The sequence below is a fragment of the Emydura macquarii genome, unplaced genomic scaffold (genome assembly GCF_026122565.2).
Source record: "Emydura macquarii macquarii isolate MOO-44397 ecotype Brisbane River unplaced genomic scaffold, CSIRO-AGI_Emac_v2 contig_1551, whole genome shotgun sequence".
NCBI classification, from domain to species: domain Eukaryota; kingdom Metazoa; phylum Chordata; order Testudines; family Chelidae; genus Emydura; species Emydura macquarii.
In genome coordinates this window covers 23590750-23596792 of record NW_027131688.1, presented here as the reverse complement: position 1 = coordinate 23596792, position 6043 = coordinate 23590750, and positions in this window count along the sequence as shown.

The window sequence follows — 6043 nt, the reverse complement described above, 5'->3', positions numbered from 1 at the left end:
GCACCAACATCCCTCATAATGACGGCCATAGCTGCCTGCCTCAAATATTTACAAGAAAATGGTCAACCCTCAGGTATCCACCCCAAAAACATTGCCAAATTCATCCATTTCATCCTCACCCATAACAATTTTACATTCAACAACAAACACCATCTCCAAACCATGGGAACAGCCATGGGCACTAGGATGGCTCCCCAATATGCCAGTCTCTTCCTGGGCCATCTTGAAGAAGAATTTTTGGACAAACGCACCATGAAACCAATGATATACCTGAGATACAGCGATGATATTTTCATCCTCTGAACAGACAACTTAAACTCCCTCATAGATTTCCACCACAACTTCAACAACTACCTCCATTAAACTCTCTCTGGAACACTCCCATACTAGGATCAATTTCCTGAACACCACAATCAACTTCATCAATGGAACCCTACAAACAACTATAAAGAAGAAAACCATGGATCACCTTCATAGATCTAGTAACCACCCCAAACACACCAAAAAATCTGTTAGCTACAGCCTGACACTCAGATACCACAGAATATGCTCCGATGAGAAAGTCCAGGATTTACTTAACACACTCAAAAGCACCTTCACCAAATAAGGACACTCCACCAGACAAGTAGATCACATCATGGAATGGGCCACCCAAATCCCCCAAAAGAACATGCTTTAATACAGAAATAAACTTCCCTTGATCGCACACCCCTAGTTGACACTTACCATCCCACACTGGAACCCGTATGGGGTATCATCAAACCCATACAACCCATATTCGATGGGGACTCCATCCTGAAATAAATCTTTCCTGAACCCCCTCTTCTGTCCTTCAAAGAACCCCTCAACCTGTCCAAGTTCATCATGAGAAGCAAGATCTCCACACACACCAACTCAAAGCAGCACAAGACCCTGCCAGAACAACAGATGCAAAACCGGCAAACATATCTCCATTGCTACAACGATTAACACTTCCCACAACACACCATTCACGATCCATGGGTCCACACATGCCTGTCACAATATCCAGTGCACTAAATGCCCCAATAACAATGTTGATGAAACCAGTCACTATGCTCTCAAATGAACTAATACAGGAAAATAATAAAAAAGAAACACCATATCACCTGTGAGTGAACACTTTTCACAAAGCGATCACTCTACACTTGACCTATCAGTCCTCATCCTTAAAGGAGACCTGCACAAACAGTTTCAAAAGACAAGCCTGGGAGCATAAATTCATAACTTTGCTGAACTTTAAAAATCATGGTCTAAATCAGCGGTTCTCAAACTCTACCACATTGCGCACCAGCAACATAAAACGCCACCACCTGTAGTACCACCACCAATTTTTTATAAACAGACTACGTATGAAAACCGCTTTAAAACCTAAGTGCTGAGAGGGCATTTCTTGTTGGCGCAGCATAGTGGGGATGCCCCGCTCATTAGAATTTAGGAAGTCAATAGGAGATCTCTATGTAGCTTGTGTATCTCCTGTCGACTGTCACCAAATTTCATGGTAAGTGTAGACCAGGCCTTAATTAGTCGGTGGACACGTACCATTGGGAGGTGGCCTCTGTACCACCGGTGGTACGCATACCACACTTTGGGGATCGCTGGTCTAAATAAAGATACTGGATTTATGGTTTATTACAACAATCTATAACCAACTAACCCTCCCTTTTTTATCCTATGACTGTAGGCATGTTAAAAGGCCATTTCATCTTTAATGGTCCCTTAGAATTTGTGTTAACTACTTATACTAAACAATCTGTTCCACCTCGTATTTACCTGTGAAGCTGTGACAGTCTGCGTAGCTTTTCCAGACCTGAAGATGAGCCATGTGAAGATCAAAAGCTTGTTTCTCTCACCAACAGAAGTTGGTCCAATAAAAGATACTAACTTGTCCACCTTGTCATTCTGAGAGTTATGCTAATCTAATTGGGGATCAGAAGCAGACTACGTGTCTAATCTAGACTAGTCTACATATATTTAAACAAAACATCTCAGATTTTGAATATCAAATATTCTCAGTGAACTGGTAACAAGCAAGCTACAAGCCAGCTCTTTGCAGAAATTATTCAAAGAATTATTTCGAACAGTGAATCCATTGGGGATAATCATGGTCTTTTCGCAAATAATTCTGAAACAGAAAACTAGGTGAAACTTGCCAAATCAGTTATCCATTATCAATTGTTTGTCCAACTCTATTTCAGCCTCAATTGACAATTTATCAAAATTGTACTGTATTTGAACCATATCCTCTAAGGTATTTGTGAATCTTCCAAGCTTCATATTGTCAGGGAAGTTAATTAATCTACCCGCTCTACATTCTCTAAGTTTTTAATAAAAACATTGAATAGAATTTGACCCAGAACTCCACTCGACACGTCATCAGAGCAGCTCAGATCCTTCCACTCAAAAAGCATAGGCCCCTGCCATTTGAGTAAAAGGAGAAGATCCATTAGCTGCAAGGAAGTCTATGACCTGCAGCTGAAGAATTCTGATTCCAACCAGTGACACACATACTTACTAGGCAGCTAATAATTATCGACAAGACTGGCGGCACTGCCTGTTCACCAGGTTGACTGATACGTCTCATGATAAGATCCTGTTTTCAGTTGCTTATATCTTTGCCAAACTTTAACTGTTCAGTTATTTCCCATGTTGAGTGTTTGCCACAAGCTAATTATTTATTTTATTATTTCAGTCAAAATAGTTCAGCTGTTTCTCAGAATGTCAGGAAAAATACTCCGTTTTCCCCATGTTAAAACATCCTGGCACCCTTTTCTTTGAGGGCTCTAGTTCCCCCACGCTTTGGAGCAGGATCTTGAAATTTGGCAGGGTCTGACTTTTGTGTCCATGATATGCCTTCGGCAGTCCCTGTGAAAACTCACATACCTTTGCCCAAGTTATGAGCCTTTGAAAATTCACAATTTGCACATGATCAGTAAAGACCTGCTGGAAATCCAAAGCTAAAATTTACCAAGATTCCATCCACACCGAGGCCTGGTCTAAGCTACAATGTTATGTCGACGTAAGCCGCCTTGTGTTGACCTAGCTGTGCACGTCTACACTTAAAGTTGCCTCCCACCAGTGTACATGCCCCATTATGCCAGCATGCTTGAGCAGTACTGAGCCATGGTCAATATATATAGGTCAATGGAGCGGGAGTGTAGATACTGTGTTACCTATATTGACCCTAACTGTCCTCCAGCTGCTGTCCCACAATGCCTGACACTGAACACTCTGGTACCAGTTGTGAACTTCACTGCCTAGGGGTCACGTACACCGGAAGCCCCTTCCCCCCTTTAAAATCCAGGTGAATTTTTTAATTGCCCTTTCCTGATTGTCCAGCTGAGCGAGCACACCTAGCAGCTCTCCAGTGTTGTGTGCAACTGCCCAGCTGACCATGCCGGCTACACACTCCAGGTGTGCTATGGCCTGAAGTAGACAGGAGATATTGGATCTCCTGGTCCTGGGGGCAGAAAAGACTGCGTAGGTACAGCTCCAAACCAGCTGTAGAAAGAGCGACATCTACAAGCAGATTGCTCAGGGGATGCAGGAGAAGGGCTACAACAGGGACCAGCAGCAGTGCCACGTGAAAGCCAAGGAACTGCGGCAGGCAAACCAGAAGGCCAGGCAAGCCATCAATTGATCTAGTGCTGAGCCGCAGACTGTCCACTTTTACAAAGAGCTGCATGCCATACTTGGCGAAGATGCCCCCACGACCCTGCACACCCCCGTGGATAACTTTGAGGAGATCAAGTAACAGGCCCCTGCCATGAACAGTGAAGAAGAGGAGGCGTATGGGGGACAGGCGACTGGGGGTGGCCAGCTGTGCCACAAGCCAGAAACTGTTTTTGATTTCTCTGCAGTCCAGCCAGTCCCTGCAGTTGAGCACGTGCCAGCCCAAAGCAAAGGAAGGAACCTCAGGTAAGTGTATAAATAAATTTCCCATTACAGGAAAATTATGATGCCTCCAAATTATCAGGACACAGCTATTGACTTTTCATTAATTTCCTTGTACTAGAAGAGGTATTGGTACAACAGAGAGGTAGAGTTCTTATCTGCTTTTCTTTCCCCTCTAGACATAGGCAGGGGCGGCAATGTGAAGCAGTTTGTTCGTGTACACAGGGTTGTCTTTGAATCTGTCTGAGACCTCTCGATGAAACTTCCATGGAGGTACCTGAAATGCTCTCCAAAGGGTTCTAGGGAGGGCAGCCTTATTTCTTCCTCTGTGGTAGGAAACTTTCCCATGCCATTCAGCAGTAACTTAGGCAGGCACCATTGCCTTAAACCGGCTATCCGCATAGAGGCCCAGGTGACTTTAGGACGCCAGCAGCAGGTATGCTTTCTCAGTCTTTGTAACCCTTAGGAGTGAGATACTGGCTAACGCCATCGTTACCTGTGGAACATGGTGCCGGTATTCAATTTTAGTACCCTAGGCTCCATTTCATGCATCCCAGCAATTCCCTCCCCATTTCCCTCCCCACTGGTGGGTCATATTCACCATTGCTGGTGCTGTGAGTGGCGCCATGATCAAGCACTCCGAAAGAAGTGCCAATAAGCATATCTTGTTTAACATTTTAGGGGATCAAGGAGGAAAGGGGGGATTTATGAATCTTAGATTTTGTCTTCTGTACATATTATAGTGTCAATGGTGCCTCTGTGTGTTTTCTCTGTAGATGCGGCCCGTGCAGTGCTGAGGGGTACACCCTGCACGCCAGTGAAATGACTCACCTAGATAAGGAGAAACAAGAAGATGCAGGAGGACATGTTCTTTGAGCTCCTGCAAGCCAGTGCTGCATCAGACTGAAGACAGGGTGAACATTGCAGACAGCCTGGAGAAGGAAAGAGCAGAGAGGGGAAAAGACCCAGGAGTCCCAGCAGGGAAAGGAGAGGGAGATGTGCCAGGACATAATGGAACTTCTCCAGCAGCAAACGCAGATGCTGTAGACTCTTGTGGACCTCCAAATTCCACAATCCTGGGCTCCATGGCCATTGCATAGTGTCTCCCTACACCCCCCTCAGCTTGCCACGTGGCTGCAGGACTAGCACGCCTTCCCTACCACTCCAACCTGGGAGAAGCCTGGACAGCCACAGCTTCACATACGCTGACCTGTGAGAGCCACAGCTGATGTATATGTAGCTGCAACGGACAGCAATGTTCCTTTCCCTTGTTTGTTTGTTAAGGTTCCAAAATTTGTTTAAGTTAAACCGTATTTACTATTACAGAATGGACGTGAGGTGCTGTTTTTGTACCTGAATAAAACTCTTATTTTGAAAGGGATTCATCTTTATTAGTGCACAACACAGGACAGCTGGCAGTGAAAGCAATGATCCGGTGCACTCACAGCCCCTAGGTTGAGTGGCAAACTGTGTAGTCGTCATAATTGTACAGCCAGCACCGCAGCACTCCTAGCTGCCCGGCCAGCAACATCTGCACAGATGTGCACCAAGCCCCGCCCCCTTCCTGACAGGCTCCCAAACTGCAGCGCCAGGTGCAGCCCAGCCCAGCCCGTTCCTGTGACTCGCTGCTCCCGTGCTCGTCCCAAGCCTCCCTAAGCCTGGCGGGGCGGGGCTGACCTGACAGCGGCGCCCCCTCTGCCCTCCAACCCGAAACACACACACGTTGTTCAGATCCGGATTGTGGAAACTAAAGCCTGTGAGACGGGGTCTGGCTGGCGCTGTGTGCACCAGGCTGGGCACTCGAGGGGGAGGGAATGCCTGTTTCTTTACCGCACACCCGTCTCCGCGCCCGGTGCCCTGCCGTGGAAGTTGCCCCGGGCTGGCTGACGGCTCCCTCCCTCCCTGAGGGCTTGTTGCCGCCCTTTGACGCCCCTTTTCCCCTCCCGGGAGAGCAGCAGCGAGGCTCCCGGCCGCGATCCCTGCGGCAGCGCGTTGCTCTCCCCGCCTGGACGTGGGCCGGGCCGGGCACAGGCTGCAGCAGACGGCGGGGCTCTGCAGCGCCGGGCGGGGGGCAGAAGGGCCGGGGCGGGCCGGGGGCGGGCCAGGGCCAGGGGAGGCGCCGCGCCGGGCC